Source organism: Prionailurus viverrinus, chromosome A2 (assembly GCF_022837055.1).
Source record: "Prionailurus viverrinus isolate Anna chromosome A2, UM_Priviv_1.0, whole genome shotgun sequence".
NCBI classification, from domain to species: Eukaryota; Metazoa; Chordata; class Mammalia; order Carnivora; family Felidae; genus Prionailurus; species Prionailurus viverrinus.
In genome coordinates, this window is record NC_062562.1 from 149,376,406 (window position 1) to 149,401,418 (window position 25,013).

Genomic DNA, 25,013 nt, shown 5'->3' on the forward strand with positions numbered 1-25,013 from the left:
GTGTATCATCTCATAATAGGCCCCTGAATTTTCAAATTTACATGTGAGAATACATTTACATCTTAAATTTCTAGGAAAGCATAGGCTTTATATTAAAAAGCAGCAAAATTTTAAACCCACCAATTTATTGAAAAAGCCATCACTTTTATTAGAAACAAATAATGCTTCTCAAAATGGTGGCAACAGGTCAAAGTATAGACATGTTTCATACAGTGTATTTCTCCCTTTAATTATATTCCAGAAGGAGGTGGAATACCTCCTTGGGGTGGGAAGCAGACGTATTTGATGGATTGTGTGAACTGGTCTCCTTGTACACAAACCATGCATTTCCTCCCCAAAGTATCATATTCAGAAAGCCAAAGATCACAGACACACTTAGGGATCCGCTACTAGTCACAGAGCCAAAATAACATGTCACTTCTTGATGGTCACAAGGCTGAAGTTCCTTGACAATACTGTGACCAGTAGCTACTTTCATATCTGTAAGAGCTTTAGCCCAGGCTGAAGTGCTCACCAACCACAGAAAAGTGGCAACAAGAGTAACAATGAAGCCAATCATGGGAAGGTTTCGACTATCCCGACACAGGTTCATATAACCAACATAGAGCAGAAGGGCAGCTGAGCAGTACAGGAAGACAAAGACTGCAAATGTAACACAGAATTGTGCAGAAGAAGAGTAATCTCCAGTAAGGACATAATTTTTCCAATTTACATCACACACATTTGCATCTGGAATTGCCTCAAATAATGAATGCTTCATTCAACCTGAATGGATAGGCAAAAAAGCAGCTGTAATCGTTTTATTTTCATTAACTTTAGGACAAGTCACTTGAATTTCTGTTTTGCCCTTAAAACCTCCCACAGGTGGCAAAAGCAAAGATAGAAGCAATCCACTCGAGGACCTTGATGAAGCTGAGTAGCTCCTTGAGCAGGTTGAGGTTGAGCTGGAAGGAGGACATCCTCTGAGGGAAGGGGGGAGACAGCAAAAATGTTAAAGCCGTATTTTTGGAAACTATGTCATCCACGTCAAGTGCCAACAATTGGAGAGAGATGTAAAAAAAAAAAATGCTGAGAACACAGCTGGAGCTTTCTAAATACCTGGTGACTTGATTTGAAACATCTGGTGTTTCCAATTGGAAGATGTTGTACGATATGTTTTGTAAAGATTCTTACAGCTATGATAGCAAATCAAATAGACAAATCTGACATACTTCTTAAGAGCCTTCATAAGAAATATGTAGAGAGCATTTCCTCTTTACTAGAAATCCACTACCCAAAATCATGACCAAGAAAGCACCACAAAAATTGGGGGGAATCTAGGGATACCTACAGGAGTTAAGAAGTATTTCAAATGGTAGAGGCTATTAGGTGGGAAATGAGGTGGGACCGTCTCTCCTGTGCAAAAACACTTTGATGATCTCCACGCTTATCAGCACCTTGCCTCAGCGCATATGCAAAAAAGTGAATTACAACAGGACATAGAAAGCCTTTTTAAAATTTAGCTGACACTGGACAATAACAAAGAAGATATGGGAAAGGTCATAAGGATGTGTTCTCTTTTTTTTTTTTTAATTTTTTAATGTTTATTTATTTTTTGAAAGGGAGATAAGAGTGTGAGCAGGGGAGAGTCAGAGAGAAAGGGAGATACAGAATCTGAGCGGTCAGCACAGAGCCCGATATGGGGCTTGAACCAAGGAGCCATGAGATCATGACCTGAGCCGAAGTCAGACGCTTAACTGACTGAGCCACCCAGGCGCCCCTGTGTTCTCTAAGTTGTAGATTATCAGGAAACAACAAGAGCATCAGAGGACATCATCAAGAAGGTGAAAAGACAACTGACAGAATGAGAAAAAATACTGACAAATCATATAGCTGATAAGAGACTTGTATCCAGAATACACAAACAAAAAGACAACAAAATTAAAAATGGGCAAGAGATAGAAATAGGCATTTCTCTAAAACAGATCATACAAATGGCCAATAAGCATATGAAACGTGACTGAAGGGCATTCATCATCAGGGAAAGGCAAATCAAAACAATGATACACCAATTCAAACACAGTATAATCAAAAAGACAAACATTAACAAGTGTTGCTGAGAACATGAAGAAATTTACGGCAGTATTATTGACAATATCCCAAAAGTGAAAACAACCTAAATGCCTATCCACTGATGAATGTATAAATAAAATGTATATCCATCTCAATAAAGCCTTACAAAGAAAAAAGAATATAATACAAAAAAAGAAGAATGGACAACGAATTAGGGAAAGGGTAAACACTAGTTGAGTCTAATCCCAGCTTGGCCATCAACAATCTGGAGGACCTAGGGGAAGTTACCAGCCTCTCTGGACGGTTTCCTTCAAAAGGTTGTTCTCAAATGGATGTTCTCCAGGGTCCCTTTGAACTATATACTATGCTGCCCTTTGGCTTCTCTCCTCCTTCACCGTCCATAAGATGAGAAAGATACAAGTCTAGGCTTTGAAAAGGTCACATAAAATCAAGAGAAGAACTAGAACAGAGAATTCTGTCTATATTCAGGCAAATCTTGAAATTCTTTTGGTATTAAAGGTTTTAAACAATACAAACACCAACAAGAGAAATTAGACAATAATAGGTCAACGAAGAGTCTAAACAGAATAGTCCCTGTTTTTCCATTAGCTAGACTTTGTATCAGTCAAATAACCTACCCGAGGTTCGACTTCCTCAACCAAAAACAGGACCCGCTGGGTTACACGGGTGTCAACTGTCTGTCTATGAAGTTCTAGCCTATGCACTCCACAAGGCGATGATTTTCACATTGTCAGCTACTTCTCATAAACAAGCAAAACAACATCACACTACATTGTTTCAAGTTGTTCACAGCTGGTAGCTCTAATTAGTAGCAAAAATTGAAACAAGTATTTAATCCGATTAGTGCTGCCCAAACTATACCCTTAAGTTTCACATACCAGTTTAGAATCCACACACAGGCTGATGTGTAGTCACACCGCTTCCCCTGGATTTTTTCAAATTACCACAGCAACGTTTCTCTCAGGCAAAATGCAATCAAATTCTCAACCGCAATTCAACTGAATTTCATTCAACCAATTAAAACTAAGCTTCAGTGAGACCTCAGCATCCCAGGTCTGAGGATACAGCAATGGGATCCATTTCGTAAGTCTCCATATCTTCCACAGTGTGCTTTATGCCTCTTACATATAGGGGCTTCCTACCACGGGAAAAGCCAAAGTCTGCAGAGAGCTTCTTACAATCGTGTGATAAACCTAAACTGGAACAGTAAGGACTCCATTACCAAATGGCAACAAGCTGGGTGGCTGGGAAGGCAGCCATGCAGAAGAGATTGCAGAGAAAGAAATGTAGCCTCAAGGCTTGTCCTCTTTCTCTATACTATCCTGCCTATCAGGTCAACCCCATCACCTGCCAGGGGTGAGGTGAGAAAGAGATGGAGGTAACTGGTGACGTCATCCAGGCAGGCCACAAGGGAAAGAGGTGGGAGTGAGAAATTACCAGCAATGCAAAGGGCCAGGATCTCCTAGAGGTCACTGAAGAAGACATGCCCAAGGGACCAACTAGCTGACATCACTTATGGTCAGTAAAGACACCAACGCACAGCTGTCTTTCTAATGCCCCAGCCAGTTCTTAAAAAAAAAAATAAAAGACAACAAAATGCAATGTTGGGTCTCACATCCAAGGTCACAGCTGAAAAAGTAATTACCTTAGCTACAAGTGAGAATTTAAAATAACAAAAGATAAAACATGACCTAGCATAAAGAGTTTAAAATCTAAAATAGCAAATCTAAGCCAGGCAGGAAAATAAACCAGTGTAGTAATGGGTTTTGAGCAAATCTAAGTTTCATGTTATTTGTTTTTAAATCAATAGAATACAGAAAGCAACAATATATTTCTTCTGATGGGTCTGGTCCAAAGCACAGAAGGGAAAAAGATATACCATTTGGAGACCACTATTTAAAATGGCCTTTCTGAAAACACTCTTTTCAGCTCTCAGGATCTGAACGTTTTCTCAAATAAAACTGTTATTAAATTAAAAGGTCAGAGTTTCAGGATGGACTACTTTAAGAGAAGCACAAGAAAGGCCAACCTTGCCTATTAGCACAGTGAGTTTCCAAGCAGATCTTTAGGGACGGGAAAAGTTTGTGAAATGAGAAAAAGTGAAAAAGAGAAATGCTCAAGCCATATAAATCAGATTTGCCATGGAAATCTGCAAACCTATTTCAAGCTCAGTAAGTATGGTTCCACAGCTTTTACATACATACGACACTTTCCTTTTAAAATGTGTTAAGACAAAAGGGTATTTTCTTCACATACTTGAATGCTTTGCTTTTAAAAATCTTCTCAAAAAACATGTTAATGTCTTCCTCAGTGGCAAATTGTGTCTTAATGAACACAAATACTGGCATTTTCTCAATTAGTTATAGATGATACAACACTGACCAAAGAACATGTGAGAAAAAGTCAAGTATTGCAATGGCTTGGATATAGCAAATCTGGCCCTAAATCCTTTATTTAAAACTATTATTGAAAATAATAGGGGCGCCTGGGTGGCTCAGTTAGTTGAGCATCTGACTTCAGCTCAGGTCATGATCTCACAGTTTGTGGGTTCGAGCCCCACGTCAGGCTCTGAGCTGACAGCTCAGAGCTCGGAGCCTGGAGCCTGCTTCGGATTCTGTGTCTCCCTCTCTCTCTCTCTCTCTCTCTCTCTCTCTCTGTCCCTCCCCCACTCATGCTCTGTCTCTCTCTCTCTCTCAAAAATAAATAAAAATGTTAAAAAAAATTTTTTAAGACTTTAAATTAAAAAAAAGAAAAAGAAAATAATAAATACTTGTATGGTTGAAAGCTGCTCACAATTCCTAACAAATCTGTACTTGTTTTGAGTAAACAACATTCTAAACACACGTTTTCATTAGTCCACTAATTCTTTCCTGACTGCCTAGCAATCTTTGACTCCTCTTGGCCACATTCTAAATTTCTAAGAATTTAAATTCTTTTTGTCTTAAATCTTATTTATTTATTTTGAGGGGTTGCAGGGAGGGGCAGAGAGAGAGAAGACAGAGAATCCCAAGCAGGCTCCACACTCAGCGCAGAGCCCAATGTGGGGCTTGATTCTCACAAACCATGAGATCATGACCTGAGTCAAAATCAAGAGTCAGACGCTTAACCAGATGAGCCACCCAGGCACCCCTGAGAATTTAAAGTCTAAAGAAATTCTGAGAATCTAAGTTTCTCATTTGGGTTCAGTATCAAATAAGAAACTCCAAGATTCCTACCTTGTTCTAGATCCTAGTGTCCTTAGGAATAGAATACCATGGTCTTAATACTCAGAGGAAGTGTAGCATAAATTCATTATGCCTCACTTGCTTCTATGTGATATGACTTGTGTCTAAATCCTGTTTTCAGAAACTGGTTAAACTAGGAGACCGGGAAGGAAGGGGTGAAGAGAGAGACTCACTATACTCAAGACAGTTCCTTGAGTGGAAAACAGAAATGACTCCAAAAGATGGAAGAATTTTATGAATGCCTCACACATCTATGAAAACACAAAAACTTGAAACTACTACTATGATTCAAGATTTACATGGATTCCCTGAACCTCAAGGGACGTATCAATGTCCCCTGTAACGTTTTCCGCCTGTGACTTTCCTTTTCCCTTCATCTTCTTTGCAACATCCTTACACTATAATTCCCTCCCCAGTTACCATATTTCTTAAACAATCTCTAGAAGTTACTTAATGAAAATGATGGCTTGCCTCCTGGCAAAATGTCAGGTCCTTCGGGACTCTTTCTTTCCTCTATTTCTCTTTCCAGTTTTACCATCTGCACACACATGTCATGTCCGATTTTACAAAGCCTATTATTTTCATATGCTGGTTTAAAAACACTGAAAAGAAACTATGAAGATCTACTGACAGAAGGAAATAAATGTATATATTCGCATAACACAAGCAGATTTTACAGAAACAATGAAACTCTGCCAGGATTGAGATAGTTGAGCCACAGCTTACACCAGAAGACATAACCAAATTAAATTTTCAGCTCTGGAGAAATATCCATTAATCTTATAATTTCAACAAATTCATTAATAAACAAAAAAGAGCACCGATTGTTTTAAATATAATAATGAAAGCATCCATGCGATGAATGAAATACAGCACACAGTACATTAGAACTAAATGGCTCACAGCATGGGTTGCAGAATAAATCCTGTCCCACTCCTTATAAAAAGTACAGGGTTTGATTGGGAGAAGAGTCAAAAGATGACAAGGATAAATCTCTGAGGTTAGAAAGAAACATGTAACAGTTGTCATTATCCTTCTGTAGCACCATTTACTTGGCAGACAAACCGGATTTAAACACACGCGCGCGCGCGCACACGTATACTAAGTATGATGTTCAGCTGACAGTTATGTTAACTATCACCCAAGGATAATGTACTTTATTTATTTTTTTTTTTTTTTTATGAAATTTATTGACAAATTGGTTTCCATACAACACCCAGTGCTCATCCCAAAAGGTGCCCTCCTCAATACCCATCACCCACCCTCTCCTCCCTCCCACCCCCCATCAACCCTCAGTTTGTTCTCAGTTTTTAAGTCTCTTATGCTTTGGCTCTCTCCCATTCTAACCTCTTTTTTTTTTTTTTTTTTCCTTCCCCTCCCCCATGGGTTCCTGTGAAGTTTCTCAGGATCCACATAAGAGTGAAACCATATGGTATCTGTCTTTCTCTGTATGGCTTATTTCACTTAGCATCACACTCTCCAGTTCCATCCACGTTGCTACGAAAGGCCATATTTCATTTTTTCTCATTGCCACGTAATATTCCATTGTGTATATAAACCACAATTTCTTTATCCATTCATCAGTTGATGGACATTTAGGCTCTTTCCATAATTTGGCTATTGTTGAGAGTGCTGCTATGAACATTGGGGTACAAGTGCCCCTATGCATCAGTGCTCCTGTATCCCTTGGATAAATTCCTAGCAGTGCTATTGCTGGGTCATAGGGTAGGTCTATTTTTAATTTTCTGAGGAACCTCCACACTGCTTTCCAGAGCGGCTGCACCAATTTGCATTCCCACCAACAGTGCAAGAGGGTTCCCGTTTCTCCACATCCTCTCCAGCATCTATAGTCTCCTGATTTGTTCATTTTGGCCACTCTGACTGGCGTGAGGTGATACCTGAGTGTGGTTTTGATTTGTATTTCCCTGATAAGGAGCGACGCTGAACATCTTTTCATGTGCCTGTTGGCCATCCGGATGTCTTCTTTAGAGAAGTGTCTATTCATGTTTTCTGCCCATTTCTTCACTGGGTTATTTGTTTTTCGGGTGTGGAGTTTGGTGAGCTCTTTATAGATTTTGGATACTAGCCCTTTGTCCGATATGTCATTTGCGAATATCTTTTCCCATTCCGTTGGTTGCCTTTTAGTTTTGTTGGTTGTTTCCTTGGCTGTGCAGAAGCTTTTTATCTTCATAAGGTCCCAGTAATTCACTTTTGCTTTTAATTCCCTTGCCTTTGGGGATGTGTCGAGTAAGAGATTGCTACGGCTGAGGTCAGAGAGGTCTTTTCCTGCTTTCTCCTCTAAGGTTTTGATGGTTTCCTGTCTCACATTTAGGTCCTTTACCCATTTTGAGTTTATTTTTGTGAATGGTGTGAGAAAGTGGTCTAGTTTCAACCTTCTGCATGTTGCTGTCCAGTTCTCCCAGCACCATTTGTTAAAGAGGCTGTCTTTTTTCCATTGGATGTTCTTTCCTGCTTTGTCAAAGATGAGTTGGCCATACGTTTGTGGGTCTAGTTCTGGGGTTTCTATTCTATTCCATTGGTCTATGTGTCTGTTTTGGTGCCAATACCATGCTGTCTTGATGATGACAGCTTTGTAGTAGAGGCTAAAGTCTGGGATTGTGATGCCTCCTGCTTTGGTTTCTTCTTCAAAATTCCTTTGGCTATTCGGGGCCTTTTGTGGTTCCATATGAATTTTAGGATTGCTTGTTCTAGTTTCGAGAAGAATGCTGGTGCAATTTTGATTGGGATTGCATTGAATGTGTAGATAGCTTTGGGTAGTATTGACATTTTGACAATATTTATTTTTCCAATCCATGAGCAGGGAATGTCTTTCCATTTCTTTAAATCTTCTTCAATTTCCTTCATAAGCTTTCTATAATTTTCAGCATACAGATCCTTTACATCTTTGGTTAGATTTATTCCTAGGTATTTTATGCTTCTTGGTGCAATTGTGAATGGGATCAGTTTCTTTATTTGTCTTTCTGTTGCTTCATTGTTAGTGTATAAGAATGCAACTGATTTCTGTACATTGATTTTGTATCCTGCAACTTTGCTGAATTCCTGTATCAGTTCTAGCAGACTTTTGGTGGAGTCTATCGGATTTTCCATGTATAATATCATGTCATCTGCAAAAAGCGAAAGCTTGACTTCATCTTTGCCAATTTTGATGCCTTTGATTTCCTTTTGTTGTCTGATTGCTGATGCTAGAACTTCCAGCACTATGTTAAACAGCAGCGGTGAGAGTGGGCATCCTTGTCGTGTTCCTGATCTCAGGGAAAAAGCTCTCAGTTTTTCCCCGTTGAGGATGATGTTAGCTGTGGGCTTTTCATAAATGGCTTTTATGATCTTTAAGTATGTTCCTTCTATCCCGACTTTCTCAAGGGTTTTTATTAAGAAAGGGTGCTGGATTTTGTCGAAGGCCTTTTCTGCATCGATTGACAGGATCATATGGTTCTTCTCTTTTTTTTTGTTAATGTGATGTATCACGTTGATTGATTTGCGAATGTTGAACCAGCCCTGCATCCCAGGAATGAATCCCACTTGATCATGGTGAATAATTCTTTTTATATGCCGTTGAATTCGATTTGCTAGTACCTTATTGAGAATTTTTTCATCCATATTCATCAGGGATATTGGCCTGTAGTTCTCTTTTTTTACTGGGTCTCTGTCTGGTTTAGGAATCAAAGTAATACTGGCTTCATAGAATGAGTCTGGAAGTTTTCCTTCCCTTTCTATTTCTTGGAATAGCTTGAGAAGGATAGGTATTATCTCTGCTTTAAACGTCTGGTAGAACTCCCCTGGGAAGCCATCTGGTCCTGGACTCTTATTTGTTGGGAGATTTTTGATAACCGATTCAATTTCTTCGCTGGTTATGGGTCTGTTCAAGCTTTCTATTTCCTCCTGATTGAGTTTTGGAAGAGTGTGGTTGTTCAGGAATTTGTCCATTTCTTCCAGGTTGTCCAGTTTGTTGGCATATAATTTTTCATAGTATTCCCTGATAATTGTTTGTATCTCTGAGGGATTGGTTGTAATAATTCCATTTTCATTCATGATTTTATCTATTTGGGTCATCTCCCTTTTCTTTTTGAGAAGCCTGGCTAGAGGTTTGTCAATTTTGTTTATTTTTTCAAAAAACCAACTCTTGGTTTCGTTGATCTGCTCTACAGTTTTTTTAGTTTCTATATTGTTTATTTCTGCCCTGATCTTTATTATTTCTCTTCTTCTGCTGGGCTTAGGCTGCCTTTGCTGTTCTGCTTCTAGTTCCTTTAGGTGTGCTGTTAGATTTTGTATTTGGGATTTTTCTTGTTTCTTGAGATAGGCCTGGATTGCAATGTATTTTCCTCTCAGGACTGCCTTTGCTGCGTCCCAAAGCGTTTGGATTGTTGTATTTTCATTTTCATTTGTTTCCATATATTTTTTAATTTCTTCTCTAATTGCCTGGTTGACCCACTCATTCGTTAGTAGGGTGTTCTTTAACCTCCATGCTTTTGGAGGTTTTCCAGACTTTTTTCTGTGGTTGATTTCAAGCTTCATAGCATTGTGGTCTGAAAGTAAGCATGGTATAATTTCAATTCTTGTAAACTTATGATGGGCTGTTTTGTGACCCAGTATATGATCTATCTTGGAGAATGTTCCATGTGCACTCGAGAAGAAAGTATATTCTGTTGCTTTGGGATGCAGAGTTCTAAATATATCTGTCAAGTCCATCTGATCCAATGTCTCATTCAGGGCCCTTGTTTCTTTATTGACCGTGTGTCTAGATGATCTATCTATTTCTGTAAGTGGTGTATTAAAGTCCCCTGCAATTACCACATTCTTATCAATAAGGTTGCTTATGTTTATGAGTAATTGTTTTATATATTTGGGGGCTCCGGTATTCGGTGCATAGACATTTATAATTGTTAGCTCTTCCTGATGGATAGACCCTGTAACTATTATATAATGTCCTTCTTCATCTCTTGTTACAGCCTTTAATTTAAAGTCTAGTTTGTCTGATATAAGTATGGCTACTCCAGCTTTCTTTTGGCTTCCAGTCGCATGATAAATAGTTCTCCATCCCCTCACTCTCAATCTAAAGGTGTCCTCAGGTCTAAAATGAGTCTCTTGTAGACAGCAAATAGATGGGTCTTGTTTTTTTATCCATTCTGATAACCTATGTCTTTTGGTTGGCGCATTTAGTCCATTTACATTCAGTGTTATTATAGAAAGATACGGGTTTAGAGTCATTGTGATGTCTGTATGTTTTATGCTTATAGTGATGTCTCTGGGACTTTGTCTCACAGGGTCCCCCTTAGGATCTCTTGTAGGGCTGGTTTAGTGGTGACAAATTCCTTCAGTTTTTGTTTGTTTGGGAAGACCTTTATCTCTCCTTCTATTCTAAATGACAGACTTGCTGGATAAAGGATTCTCGGCTGCATATTTTTTCTGTCTAGCACCCTGAAAATCTCGTGCCAATTCTTTCTGGCCTGCCAAGTTTCAAAAGAGAGATCAGTCACGAGTCTTATAGGTCTCCCTTTATATGTGAGGGCACGTTTACCCCTTGCTGCTTTCAGAATTTTCTCTTTATCCTTGTATTTTGCCAGTTTCACTATGATATGTCGTGCAGAAGATCGATTCAAGTTACGTCTGAAGGGAGTTCTCTGTGCCTCTTGGATTTCAATGCCTTTTTCCTTCCCCAGTTCAGGGAAGTTCTCAGCTATTATTTCTTCAAGTACCCCTTCAGCACCTTTCCCTCTCTCTTCCTCCTCTGGGATACCAATTATGCGTATATTATTTCTTTTTAGTGTATCACTTAATTCTCTAATTTTCCCCTCATACTCCTGTATTTTTTTATCTCTCTTTTTCTCCGCTTCCTCTTTTTCCATAACTTTATCTTCTAGTTCACCTATTCTCTCCTCTGCCTCTTCAAGCCGAGCTGTGGTGGTTTCCATTTTGTTATGCATTTCGTTTAAAGCGTTTTTCAGCTCCTCGTGACTGTTCCTTAGTCCCTTGATCTCTGTAGCAAGAGATTCTCTGCTGTCCTGTATACTGTTTTCAAGCCCAGCGATTAATTTTATGACTATTATTCTAAATTCACTTTCTGTTATGTTATTTAAGTCCTTTTTGATCAGCTCATTAGCTGTTGTTATTTCCTGGAGATTCTTCTGAGGGGAATTCTTCCGCTTGGTCATTTTAGATAGTCCCTGGCGTGGTGAGGACCTGCAGGGCACTTCCCCTGTGCTGTGGTGTATAACTGGAGTTGGTGGGCGGGGCCGCAGTCAGACCGGATGTCTGCCCCCAGCCCACCACTGGGGCCACAGTCAGACTGGTGTGTGCCTTCTCTTCCCCTCTCCTAGGGGCGGGATTCACTGTGGGGTGGTGTGGCTCGTCTGGGCTACTTGCACCGTGCCAGGCTTGTGATGCTGGGGATCTGGCGTATTAGCTGGGGTGGGTAGGCAAGGTGCTCGGGGGCAGGAGGGGCAGGCTTAGATCGCTTCTCCTTAGGTGATCCACTTCAGGAGGGGCCCTGTGGCAGCGGGAGGGAGTCAGATCCGCTGCCGGAGGTTTGGCTCCGCAGAAGCGCAGAGTTGGGTGTTTGCGCGGAGCGAGCAAGTTCCCTGGCAGGAACCAGTTCCCTTTGGGATTTCGGCTGGGGGATGGGCGGGGGAGATGGCGCTGGCGAGCGCCTTTGTTCCCCACCAAACTGAGCTCTGTTGTCAGGGGGCTCAGCAGCTCTCCCTCCCTTTGTCCTCCAGCCTTCCCGCTTTCCGAGCAGAGCTGTTAACTTATGACCTCCCAGACGCTAAGTCGCGCTTGTTGTGGGAACACAGTCCGTCAGGCCCCTCCGCTTTTGCAAGCCAGATTCGGTGGCTGTGCTTGGCCGGCGAGCCGCCCCTCCGCCCCGGCTCCCTCCCGCCAGTCCGTGGAGCGCGCACCGCCTCGCCGCCCTTCCTACCCTCTTCCCTGGGCCTCTCGTCTGCGTTTGGCTCCGGCGACTCCGTTCTGCTAATCCTCTGGCGATTTTCTGGGTTATTTAGGCAGATGTAGATGGAATCTAAGTGATCAGCAGGACGTGCGGTGAGCCCAGCGTCCTCCTAAGCCGCCATCTTGCCGCCGACCAGGATAATGTACTTTAAGACTGCCTTCAAAAACATGTTGTCGAAGTACCTGGCGGAGTAACTGAGGCTACCTATATGTTAAAGTTAATGACAATGTTAGAATGAAAAATCTCTAATGCACATTTACAACCACAAATACTGAATGAGAAAGCACAGTGCTACAAAGAGTTTGGCAGCCTAAACGTCAGGAGCACCAAGTTAATGGCTTCTTTCGTAGTATTACTGCTCCATCAGGATTTATATATACCTTTGTGAATTTCTAATTTGAATGGATGATATGCAAATAATGTCCACTTTATTGTTCACTTCACAATCAGCACTCACGGAAACCAGCTCCATGTTCCTTTCTATGGGAAAACACACATCAGGCCACAGAAGCTGTATAGCAACAGACAAGCTCATCAGTCATAGTCTACAGTTTCCACATTTTTAAGTAGATAATTCATAAAACCAGTATTGAGAATCAGATAGATCTAGTATTTCATGTCTTAATATCCTGAATGATAGTTGCAAGACCTCACAGAGCCTCAAGGAAAATAAGATCTATAATTTAAATTAAAAAATAATAATTACCTCTGGGTATTGCTTTTTGATGCATAGCTTAATTTTTTTCTGTTTCAGAAATGGATGTGTTTTATCATGGGGATAAAACTATAAATGAAACAGCATTAAATCTCCAGCCCCAAATAAAGTACCCAAACTTCCCAAACCTGCTTCCATTTCACTTTGGTAGTCCTGAGCATGGACATACTCAAACATTTCTCCAGGGAGTCCTGTGAAATGCAAAGAGGGCCAAACTGGAAATGAAGGGGGTTCCCGTTTAGTCCAGGCTTTGCCACAATTAGTTTTTGTAGATTTTGCTCAAAATCAGTTCATGAGATCGAGCCCCACATGGGGCTCTGTGCTGACAGTACAGAGCCTGCTTGGGATTCTCTCTCTCTCCCTCTCTCTCTGCCCCTCCTCTGCTCATGATCTCTCTCTCCCTCTCAAAAGTAAACAAACATTAAAAAAAGAAGAAGAAGAAACAGACACACTGTAAAATCACATACAATGTAAGTAAAAAGTGTACCTGCACTCAAAAAAAGAAATTCAAGACAAGCTCCCCACCCTTCCCCCTCACTTCCCCACAGCACTGCCACCAGCACCAGGTTTCTGCTCCTGGACGCTCCTTTACAGAAATCTGGAGTCACCACTACTGACACTCTATATTACTTATAAAGGAGAGGAAGCTTCCTGTGCTGCTGGGGATTTCAGTTTCAATATTTAACCTCAGTATTCCATTCTATGGCTAACCATATGAACTTATTTTTGTTTAATTATTTTCTTCCAAATCAAGCAACCTGTAGGAATAACACAAACTAGGGGAATCAATCAATTCATTAAGTAGTAAATTCTCATTGACTAGGCACGCCTGGGTGGCTCAGTCGGTTGGGGGTCTGACTTCAGCTCAGGTCATGATCTCACGGTCCATGGGTTTGAGCCCCACATCGGGCTCTGTGCTGACAGCTCAGAGCCTGGAGCCTGCTTCGGATTCTGTCTCCCTCTCTCTCTGCCCCTCCCCTGCTTGTGCTCTGTCTCTCTCTGTCTCTGTCTCTCTCTCTCAAAAGTAAATAAACATGAAAAAAAATCTTTTAAAAAAAAAATTCTCATTGACTTAATCCTATGCTAGGCCTTAGAAGAGATGAAGGCATATGATCCCTACTATTATAGATTATAGTCTAAGTTAGTAAAATTGTGCTACTGAGATTTAATATTAAGGAACCATACCAAGGTTGGCTGTAGTCATGGAGTGCTTCGTGGAGTCCCACGTTCGTGAAGCAGGTGGGACAGGAGCAAGTACCTACACTAGAGATGGAAAGGAAACGCGATAAAGCTTATTTGTAAGAAGAAAAAATAGAAGGTAAATTATGTTTGATTGTGAGGAGGCTTGGAAACCAAGCAGAAGTTTGGATAAGAAATGTTACGAAATGTTAAGAAACAGGGCACCATGAACAGTTGTTAAAACAGGGGAATAACGCAACGAAACAGAGTGTGACAGGGAGTTTATTCTGGCAAAGGTTTGCAGATAAACAGGATGGGAAAATCATAAGGCAATAAGTAGTTCTCAGAGTATAGCTTCATGCCCTCATCCCCAATTCTTTCCCCTCCCAAGCAGCAGCAGCACCAGATAGAGATGCCAATATTTCAGCCCCACCCCAGACCTATAAATCACAAAACCCTGGGGGTGGGGCCCAGCAATCCGTGTGTTAACAAGCCCTCCAGGTGATCCTGATGGTCCCTCAAATTTGGGGGTGGGGGGGGTGGGAGGGGGGCAGGAGGTGATGAAGACCTGAACTCAGGATAGATGTGCTGGAAGATACAAGAACTTTTGTGGAAAAAACTGATCCTCTGTAACTGAGAGAAGAAAGAAAGAAGTCAAAGGTGCAACCAGATGCCAGAAAACTAATACCCATGATGGTCAATTAAGGAGAAGCTGTTTGGGCAAGAAAGATAATGAGTTCCATTTCAGACAAATTCATTTGAAAGTAATGGTAGAATCACCACATGGAATTCAGATTTGATTTGCAACTTGGCTAGAAATGCTGATTTGGGAATGACAATTACAGATCTGAGCTCAGTGAATTCTGGAAAAAACTGTGTAGAGAGAAAAAAGTAGAAGACTAAGGAACAGGCCTTAAAAATACATCAGAGGAAGGAGGGGAATAAAAGAGGAACACCGTTAGAGACAAAGAAGAAATGGAATGGAAAGGAAGAAATGAACCAAGATACCATGTGCACAAAAGAGGAAGAGACTTCATCTCATGCGCCAATTTCAATCAACTGGCAGCAGCCGCTTGGAGTGCTGTGTGTAGAAAGACTCCACGGCCAGTCCAGGTTCAGTGAATTACAGTCTACCGTGAGCACTGGAGGAAGATCTGGAAGCATGGCTAACAATTACCTATCATTCCGTGGAGTGCACGGAATTCAGATTGTGTCGGCATCGGGAATCAGTGGGAAGAGAGCAATGGTGGGCAGCAGGTGCAGGCCTCTCTTCAAAAGCTTAGGAATAAAACAAGAACGAGATAGAAATTTTACAAATAAAAGACGATTTTCACAAAAAGTGGCAATCTGTGCATGTTTGAAGGGCAGCCATAATGAATAATCTGTAAATTGTTAAAAGACTGATGAATGCTGCTTGTTGTTTCTCAGAAGTAATTTGGAGAATACAATGTACACATTACTCATAAGGATCTGATTGTTTAATGTATCATAATGAAGACCAACTAAAATTTATATATGATCTTCCAGTCCACTTTTCTCATTACCACCCTGTTGCAACGTTCACAGCACAATTTTTAAAGTATATTTATAACAGTGAAACAGAGTGGACAAGCCCACTTCATGTGCTAAAAAGCTTTAACCAAGACTAATGTCCTTCCCTAAATAATTTGCTTTGGTAAATACAAAGTCAAATACCACTCTGACACTTAGAGTCATAAATCAATCTTCCCTCTTCCTACTGTTATGAACAAGTGTGTGCTTTTTGGCAATAAAGACTGTATTTTATCCAAAAATTCATTAATCACTAATAAAAGAAATGATTAAATAATACACAAATAAATTAATTACTAAATAGGATATTTAGTTCTTTAAACTGTGACCAACATTACTTTCTAATTTATCTTTGCATGAAATCAAACCCCAAGAAAAGCAGAAGTCTCAAAAGTCTGAAAATAAATTCTACCTTCTAATTCACCTAACTTTCTATAGCTCTGGGAAATGTCAACTGACCCCAATCTGAAGACTTTTCTTCTTTTGAATGAAAATAAAAATTTTGACCCAATTATGGCCCTTTTGAGAAGGAAGAAAACTACAGAGTCCTATTTCTAGACACTGGCCCGCTATTAGACAGTAGAAACAGAAGAGGATCACAGATAGACCTTTGGGCTTCAGTGACTTCATTTATAGCCCATTAAGTGTGAGATGCCAAAAAGGACGTATTTAACACTAGCTAACCACTACAGAACAATGGCCTCTTCTGGGAAGTTTTTGAAAAAGCAAGTCAGGTTTAACACCCATGCTTAATTCATATTTTATTTATGGTACTTCAAATATATTAAAACTGTGAGACAGCATAATACACACTGGTATTATATTTTTCATTAAGCTATAGTGCAATATCCTGAGCTTTTTTTTATTTAATTCACATTGTGATAATTAGATCGGCCTCTTTTTTTGAAGTAAAATTGTATCAATAGCCCTGTTTATTTTTTTCCTTCATCTAAAGTAACAAATTTCCACTTATCATTCAGAAAAAAAGAATTTCAATGTAGTCATAATCTCTAGTAAAGCAAAAATAATATTCTGAGGCATTGCAGAAGCTGCACATCAGCAGATCAAGGCTGATTGCACCACCTTTAAAACACAAGACCGTGCACAGGGAATTCAAGACCAAAGCCCTTGTCCTGTCTTTAATTTAAATCCAAGAATGCACTTAACCTTTTTTCGAGAAGTAAAATAAATTGCCCACAGTAAAGTTAGGCCGAACAGAATAGTAAAAACATTTATTATGATTATATTCCTAATGATCCACAAACTTCCTCAATACCAGTGCTATACGGAGAAAGGCAGTAGAACCCTTTCTTCTCATTCAGTAGCGTGTCATTTTTGTTAGCTTAACACCAGGTTTCAGGATGTAAACCCTTTGGAATACCTGGGGCTATCCAAGATAGTAATGAAAACAGGTGCTTCCTTCAAACCAGTGTTTTTCTCCCTATCAGAAACAATGCTACTTTCTTTTAGCAAACATTTTGTAATGGTCCCTTTACTATCCTGAAAATAAATGATAATCTGACACAAAAAAAGTTGTAATCAATATAATACCCTACGTGTTATATTTATAAAAGAATAAAAAGACACTACTTTATAATAAAATAATGACCTTTCGCTAAGTCAATGCTCAAACCAAACCACACTAGAAGATGCATCTGGGTGGCTCAGTCGGTTAAGCATCCGATTCTTTTTTTTTTTTTTAATTTTTTTTTTCAACGTTTATTTATTTTTTGGGACAGAGAGAAACAGAGCATGAACGGGGGAAGGGCAGAGAGAGAGAGGGAGACACAGAATCGGAAACAGGCTCCAGGCTCTGAGCCATCAGCCCAGAGCCTGACGCGGGGCTCGAACTCACAGACCGCGAGATCGTGACCTGGCTGAAGTCGGACGCTTAACCGACTGCGCCACCCAGGCGCCCCAAGCATCCGATTCTTGATTTCAACCAGGTCACGATCTCACAGTTCACGAGATCAAGCTGTCAGCACAGAGCCCGCTTGGGAATCTCTCTCTCCTGCTCTTGCTCCTCCCCTGCTCTCGCTCTCTCTCTCTCTCAAAATAAATAAATAAAAGACTTAACAAAATAGTCTGAATCTTGAGCTTATATATTAAATCACCACAAATGCAATAGATATAACCATTGTTACACAGCAGCTGCATTCTTAGAAAATTCAGTATATCTTAAAGCCATGCAAAACAGACTTTCTGCTTGTATGTTAAACAAGTTCTGGGCTGAGTAGGCAGGTTTTCAACTGCATAAATTTCTGATGAGTCATCCAGAAAATTGAGGGCACAGGACAATTCTTCAAGGTACAGAACTATCCCAGGCCTTGCAAGACATCTAGATCCTTGCCCACACCACTGAACACCAGGATTCCCTTACAAATGCCTAAAATGCCCACCTGGAAACAGTACTGCCTCATCCCTGACCACCACTGCTTTAGACTAAATTAAATATTCACTCTGAAACAAGAAAAACATGGGAAACCTAGCTACTTTATGGTCCATATGACCAATGATAGTCGCAAATAATGCACTGATAGTAATATGGATTTTTCTTTTTTTGTTTTTTTTGTTTGGTTTTTTAGTTTATTTATTTATTTATTTATTTATTTATTTATTTATTTAGAGAGAGAGAGAGAGAGAGAGAGAGAGCAAGGGAAGGGCAGAGAGAGACTGAGAGTCACAAGCACTGTCAGCATGGAGCCAGACGTGAGGCTCGAACCCACAAACCATGAGATCATTACCTGAGCTAAAATCAAGAGTCAGACACTTCCTGACTGAGCTATGCAGGTGTGCTACAATATGGATTTTTCAAACACAGATACAAATCTGGTGAGAACTGCAAAATGCCTTCCACCAATGTGATCTCTGCTCCCAGGTGCCCAAGTGTTACTAGCTTCCTCTCTCCCCATACTCACCAAAATCACATTTGCCAGGTCCCAGTCATACAGATCATCTTCATTTTCCTTAAGGTTTCCAAAACCACTTCCTGCTAATCATCAACTTGTCTATTTTTTTCTCCTCTGATGCCTCAAGATGAGTTCTACAAGGTTGAAGGTTCCATCAGGAATTTAGTAAAAATGGAAAGGTGGGTTCAAATTACAGCCTGAAGACTCCAGCTCACTGTCATGATACCTCAAGAATACATGGAGATACAGGGTGATATCCATCTACCCACAAACTATTCTAATGTTTTCATTAAGAACCCACAGACGTTTTCAGGTTAATGCCTTTAAGAAAACAATTTCCCAAACATAACACACTTCCCATCAAAACTATCTACATCTGATGGTTCTTGGCCAATTAAAACTATGTGTTTCATAAGTGACAATATCAGAATTAACACTGAACAAACAGTTCAACGGGCCATATCATTTTTATATTCCAGGAAAATGAGAAGGTATTTCAAGTTACTCAGTCTAAATTAACTTACAACAATTCACAGAGAGTCTTTCTTGAAATTAAGGAAATGAAAGGTTTAGTAAGGAATAATTTCTCTATAAACACCAAAATAAATTAGCTTTCACTATAGCATATAATAGAAAAACTAGCACAAATTATAGGAAGGCAGCAAGAATGAGTATAATCTAAACACACACGATACTTTTAAAAAATGTATTTATGTCATTTTTAAGTACCTTCAGCAACTGGATCCAGTCTTTTAAAAAATGTTATCAGGTAAAGGTCCCTAGAAATATTCTAATAAGACCAATAATTAGAATATCAACTTATTCTCTGTAAATAGCAATTTCTGATGTACATGACAGTTTCATAACATAATTTGCTGAGTAATTGGAGATGTCCTCGCAGGGAATTTTCTTACCAAATTCTCCCTCTCTTTCACCCCACCCACCACCCTGTTAGTGAAGTAAATATAAATCTTCTCTAATTTCATGACAAATTGTAAATTAAATGAATCCAAATTAATTTAACTGTGTTTTAACATTTTAAGTGGCTTTAACATATTTTATCTGCAATAGAGTTCCTAGAGGATTTCACAGTAAAAAATAAGACATTATACACACATAATATAAAAATATCTTTAAGAGAATTGTATGAAACATTCAGATTTAAATCTATATGCACCTGAAACATGGCAAGATAACAGGAATAGTAGAACATGCCACACACAAAAAGACTTTCATTTTACAGTCACCATTTGTGTGTGTGTGTGTGTGTGTGTGTGTATCACATACAACTGTGAAATAGAGAAGCATATCATATTCAATTTCTCTGAAATGGACAGTAAAACAGAACTCAATGAGAAGCAAGGCAAAGCTATTTTAATTAAAGAATCATGTTTAAAGACACCTGTGTTCTCTTTCTGACTTTACCCTCCGTGACTTAAATTCTTATCAATAAATTACCAAGGAGGTTTTTCTTGAAGATGAAGTAAATTATGGAGGTATTTTAAGGCCAGTGATGAACATCATTACAAAAACAGAATGAAGCTCTACTCAACTGAAGAACCACCAGCATTTGACTTTTAAAATCTTGACTATTGTATAACATTTCTTTGAGCCAATACTGTATTTCACAAGAGACTATTTTAAGCCATATATTCTTCAGAATGTCAACATGCTATGATTTACAATTTTTTTCAATGGACGGAAAAGATATAATAAGAAAAATTTTTTTAATTTAAAAAACCTGGAACTGAGGGTTGCTGGAGGGAAGGTGGGTGGGGGGATAGGCCAGATGGGTGATAAGGAAGGAGTAAGGAATTCACTTGTTGTGATGAGCACTGGGAGTTCTATGTAGGTGGTGAATCACTGAATTCTACTCCTGAAACTAATATCACACTGTATGTTAACTAACTGGAGTTTTAACAGGAGCCTGAAACAGAAAGAAAAAATAAAAATAGGAAAAAGAAAAAAAAAAATTGTGATGTGCCTCTCATGAGAATTTAGGATTTTGCCTGATGTTGAGGTCCAACTACGTAAGTATTTTAGCTTCTGATCTCCAAGGTTCACGTATTTATTATAAGTGAATTTAATCTGACGGTAACAAGAATTAATTTTAATCTCTTTCCTTTTCTTTGAACACTGCTACAGTCATAGATTATGATGAATGATGAGGAGACTGAAGGGTAAAGTAAAACTGATGCTGGCCCAGTATTGTCTAAATATTCATTTTCATGGCCCATTTAAATGACTATTAGAAACATGAAGGCTGATAGCAAAGAGAAAGATTTAGACAACAAAGGAGAAAGCATACATTGTATATATAAAGCAATGACAAATAGGAAGCAAATTCAATATCCAGAAACAGGAAAATCATCAAAATAGTAAAACAGGAGAGTCAGATTATGAAATATGGTGCTAATATTAAGAAATGGGCTTTAAAGAATATTAATCCATGAAAGGATTCTCACAAGAAAGCTAAGAACCTAAACTTACCATATTTTTTGGTCATACTGTTTGATCATTTTGTTTTGTAAGTTAAACGTCTAGAACTGAAAAGAGCAGGGGCGCCTGGGTGGCGCAGTCGGTTAAGCGTCCGACTTCAGCCAGGCCACGATCTCAGCCAGGTCACGATCTCTCGGTCCGGGAGTTCGAGCCCCGCATCAGGCTCTGGGCTGATGGCTCGGAGCCTGGAGCCTGTTTCCGATTCTGTGTCTCCCTCTCTCTCTGCCCCTCCCCCGTTCATGCTCTGTCTCTCTCTGTCCCAAAAATAAATAAAAACGTTGGAAAAAAAAAAAAAAGAACTGAAAAGAGCATAGGAAACCATCACAAAGAAATACATACATATATCTATACATAGGGTCTAGAATTATATATATATATATATATATATAAAGTGATATTAATGATATCTTTAAATTTGGTGGGGAATGGATCATTTTTCTTTTTCTTTATACTTAATGGTACTTTTTACGAAAAACATACTTTTACATCCCTAATCATTTAAAAGGTTATTTTTTAAAAATGCTTGAATTCCAGTTTTTAAAAAACACCTTTATCAAGTCAATCATGAACATCAAATACACAAAATATATCAGATTAGCTGACAAGACATTCAAACCTCACTTACACCACCAAAAAAAAAGAAAAAAAAAAAAAAAAACCCACTGACACCAAAAAGGACCCAGATGGGACTAAAGAGTCTAAAAGTGAGTACCACCACAAGATTCAAGAAAACAAAACTTGTTTGTTTTTTTCCTTTTACCCCACAAACCATCCTGCCTACACACCATTATAATAGACTATGTATTCTTAAAAGGCAAATTACTCAAAGAAAGTATAATCAGAGACCATTATTGTAATAATGTTTGCGGGAGCAGAAATTATACCATGGTTTCTTATGTGCTACCTAGAAGCATGCCACATGATGGCTATTTGATAAAGAATTCTTTTGTAGTGAAAATGACGAGATTCAAAGTGTCAGAAAAATAATACTTGATGGCCATATTAAATACAGGTAGAAAATGGGTAGGGGGAGCCTTAGAGTCAAAATATTCTCTTTGCACTTCATTGTTTCAAGAAGCATTTAATTTTTTGTCTTCCATTTAGATTTTTCAATTGATAATACCAATGGTCCTAGTATGATGAATGATAATATGTTATCAAGGACAGCTGATGAAAAATTCTTAGTCACTGACTCAAGCAATCAACTGAGGTTAAGCAAGTCAGATAAAAGGAATGAAAGATAACCACTGATAGGATTTTCTACATCACGCAACAAATAACCCGCAACATAATGATAGTAAGGCTCTATGGAGATCCATTTCCTACATGCAGCAGTCAATGCTACGGAGTCACTACATTTGGGGATGTTCTAGAAAATCTATAAATTGTCCATTTTGGCTGCAAAACAGACATAGAGTCCTATTTATTTTATTCCACAGAGGCACAGGCTAAAAGAAAATATAACTTCAACTATAAATTTAAACTATATTATATCTATCATTATATTCTTTGCTGCCACTAGCAAAATAAAACATTTAATGTTCTTTGCTTTCTGATTAGATTTATACTTAGTAGGAAATACATATCAAAATTTAGCCTTGCTTCCTTAAAATGGAATCTGACAACTTCTCACTGGGGTTTCATGGCCTGAAGCATCTCTAGTGAAAGCTATTATTCAATGTACCAAACTCTCATTTTTTTAAAGTTGCTTAGTACATGTATACACTACAATCACTGGCTAAGACAAAAAGGTTTTAAATATCTATTTGTAAGAACTGTATCTCAATAACAAATATCAAAATCATCGCTTTTCACAAAGCTTTCAAGACAGACTAGCAATGACAAATGACAGGATACTGTAACAGATACTATAGCCTTATCGTGAGTTTAATCTTCATCTTATTTATTTGAGTTTAAAGGAAAATCAAACTAAATTATTCATTCCTTACAGTAGCAGAGAAATCTTCAGATACTGTTTATGCAGTTTGAATGTAAACTGAAAATATCAAATCTTTTCAATTTTTCACCCATGCTACTAAATCAGGAATAACTAAAATCCAAACAGGAATTCAGACATGTGACAAAGTGAAGTATTGGCAACAAAAATACTCCAGCGCTACTCAGCTCTATTCTAAAAAGAACCTGTGTCTCAGGGATGCCCAAATTTTCAGCACTTACAATCTTGGCTATATCCTCATCCAGCCTTACCTAGGAATCCAAAGAGAACTATGAACTTCAACTAACACAGCACAGGATACCACAAGGGGTAATTTTTGGTTGGGCACATGGCCGATCAGAATAAAGACTACCTTGGGTGTCTGGGTGGCTCAGTTGGTTATGCGTCCGACTCTGACTCAGGTCGTGATCTCGCAGTTTCTGAGTTCGAGCCCTGCGTCGGGCTCTGTGCTGACAGCTCAGAGCCTGAAGCCTGCTTCGGATTCTCTTTCTCTCTCTCTGCCCCTCCCCCATTCACTCTGTCTCTCCTTCAAAAATAAATAAACATTAAAAAAAATTTTTAAAGAATAAAGGCTACCTTTTCCAGCCTCAATCGCAGTTTCATACCCTCATGGCCATCTTCTGGCTAATTATGTGTAAGCAGACAAGGTGGGTGAAGCTTCTGAGTCACTCCCCACAGCAGAGGCTGGAGGACAGCTGGGAGCCACTTTGGACCATATATACAGAAATTAAACACCCCAGAGATGAAGGGCAATAAGACAGAAGGAGTCTGGGTCCCAATAAAAAGGAATCATCACATTACCCAAAATGTATAGGAGAGAAAAATAAAATTCTAACTTTTTAAGCCACTGTTACTTGGGGTCGCCATTCGACAGCGGAACCTCTCTTCTATCCTATACACCTTCCTAAAATATGACAAAAATTCAAAGTTCCAATCTACCCTTTCTCAGACCTCAAAGACAATCTCAAAAACATGCACACTTGAGAAAGGACAGGGAGGGAAGGAGAGGGGAGGGTGGGGAAGTGTGGGGAAGGGAAAAGACACTTCAAAACTAGCTCTGTTGAGCATCCCTGAAAAGAAGCGGAAGAGTTCTGAGGGCAGAGGCCTATGTTTGTCCTAGGGAAAAGCCCCTACCTCCAGATGTGCATGAGAAAAGGAAACTGGAAAATAACCCAGGTGTTTGGTCCATTCCAGGGTAAGTAATTTAAGCAAGCTATTTAATTTCTTTAGAAGAGCCTCAGTTTCATTATTTCTAAAATGAGGGGCATGGATCAGATCACCTCAATGTTCCTTTCAGTTAACCTAATTCTGAACCTGTGCTCAGAGCAGCTAAGCAAGTCAGCTCTGGAATCAGATTGCCTAGTGCCAAAACCCAGCTCTACCATTGTTATATGTAAATCTTTGGTCATTAGCTTCCCTGTGACTCAGTTTCCTCACCTGTAAAATAATAAGAGTAACCATTGGGAATGCAAGCTGGTGCAGCCACCCTTGAAAACAGTATGGAGATTCCTCAAAAAACTAAAAATAGAACTACCCTACGACCCAGCAGTTGCACTACTAGGCATTTATCCACGGGAACCAGTGTGCTGTTTTGAAGGGACACACGCACCCCTGTGTTTATAGCAGCACTATCAACAATAGCCAAAGTATGGAAAGAGCCCAAATGTCCATCGACGGATGAATGGATAAAGAAGATGTGGCATATATATATATATATATATATATATATATATATATATATACACAATGGAGTATTACTTGGCAATCAAAAAGAATGAAATCTGACCATTTGCAACTGCATAGATGGAACTGGAGGGTATTATGCTAAGTGAAATTAGTCAGAGAAAGACAAAAATCATATGACTTCACTCATATGAGGACTTTAAGAGACAAAACAGATGAGCATAAGGGAAGGGAAACAAAAATAAAATAAAACCAGGGA

At 39.2% G+C, this 25,013-nt stretch overlaps 1 protein-coding gene and 1 pseudogene across 4 annotated transcripts in view; both read right to left on the reverse strand.

Moving 5' to 3' along the window:
• CHCHD3 (coiled-coil-helix-coiled-coil-helix domain containing 3) overlaps window positions 1-25,013 on the reverse strand; it is a 288,748-nt gene that overhangs the window by 223,270 nt on the left and 40,465 nt on the right. The window lies entirely within an intron of this gene.
• LOC125160775 (synaptophysin-like protein 1) lies at window positions 231-959 on the reverse strand (annotated as a pseudogene).